The sequence below is a fragment of the Herpailurus yagouaroundi genome, unplaced genomic scaffold (assembly GCF_014898765.1).
Source record: "Herpailurus yagouaroundi ecotype Mexico unplaced genomic scaffold, PumYag 182, whole genome shotgun sequence".
Lineage (NCBI taxonomy): Eukaryota > Metazoa > Chordata > Mammalia > Carnivora > Felidae > Herpailurus > Herpailurus yagouaroundi.
Genome location: NW_024412413.1, coordinates 11590073 through 11591109, shown reverse-complemented (window position 1 = coordinate 11591109; position 1037 = coordinate 11590073). Strand labels below are relative to the sequence as shown.

The following is a 1037-nucleotide window of genomic DNA, read 5'->3' as shown; positions in this document are numbered from 1 at the left end:
CGCCACCGCCCCCGCCCGGGGCGGGACCGGCCGGTGGGGCTCGCTCACCTGAACCTGGATCTGCGCCGGGGAACGGGCGCTGCTTCTCCCGAAAGGGCTTTCTCGAGCGCTCGGGCGACGGCGGGGGTGGGGGGCGAGCGCGCGAGGCGGGAGCTGCAGGAGGTCAGTCTCGCTCAGCCTTCCGTACCCTTCCCGGGAACCGCGGTGATCTGCGCGCCTCACCGCACCCAGCTCGGCTCCTCGCCGCCTTCCCGCCCCGCCCTAGCAGCCGCCCGCCTATTCCAGCCCGGCGCCGGCTCCGGGGCGGAGCCTGGGGCACGACTCCGCCCCCTGAGCTGCCTCGCCCACTCCAGTCCGACCTCGGGTATGATGGACAGACACCTTGGCCCGTGGGAAGGGGGTGGAGGAGCCTCTGAGACCAAAGGCGTGGTTATTCATCCTCCTCAGCCGCCCCCACCGCCGCCCGCTCCACCTTCCTCCGCGCTTCCTAGGCGGGAGCCCCGCCCCCTAGGGCGGGTCCGACGAACAGCCAGGCTCCAGGGGGGGGGATAGACACAGAGAGAGTCCAATCAGGAGGAGGAGGCTCGCAGAGGGCTCGGGCAGGGATTTTGGTGCATTGCCGCGGCCGGGCGAGGCAGGGCGGGAGCCGGCTGGGGAGGTCCCGGACTCTGACACCCCGCCCCTCGAGCTGTTTTCCCGGTCCCGTGCCCTCCTACCAGAAGAACAGATATTAAGTACCATATATGGGAAAAGTGCTATTTTACATAATTATGGTGGCGTGGGGGGTGGAGGGGTGGGGGCGGGCGTGGACTCAGCCCGGGATCCGCTCCGGGCGCCCTGAGTTCGATTCCTGACCCTGTCGTTAGACCCCGCTGCGGTCTTCTGGCCTCCGGATCTTGGCTCAGACGGGTTCTTGGGGTGCACTTCCAGGCCTCTTTACCTTCACGCCATTAATTGGCACATTCCCTTTCAGATTTTTGGTACGAATTTGTGTGTGTGTGCGCTTTTTCTCAGGTTGGCAAAGCGCCGCTCTTTTT

At 66.6% G+C, this 1037-nt stretch overlaps 1 protein-coding gene across 1 annotated transcript in view; it reads right to left on the bottom strand.

Moving 5' to 3' along the window:
• MYH9 (myosin heavy chain 9) overlaps nt 1-244 on the bottom strand; it is a 92443-nt gene extending 92199 nt beyond the window's left edge. Inside the window, exon 1 of the mRNA XM_040490927.1 lies at nt 49-244. The gene's annotated coding sequence lies outside the window, so the exon portion shown is untranslated. The remainder of the gene's footprint in view (nt 1-48) is intronic.
• Between the last annotated feature and the right edge of the window lie 793 nt (nt 245-1037).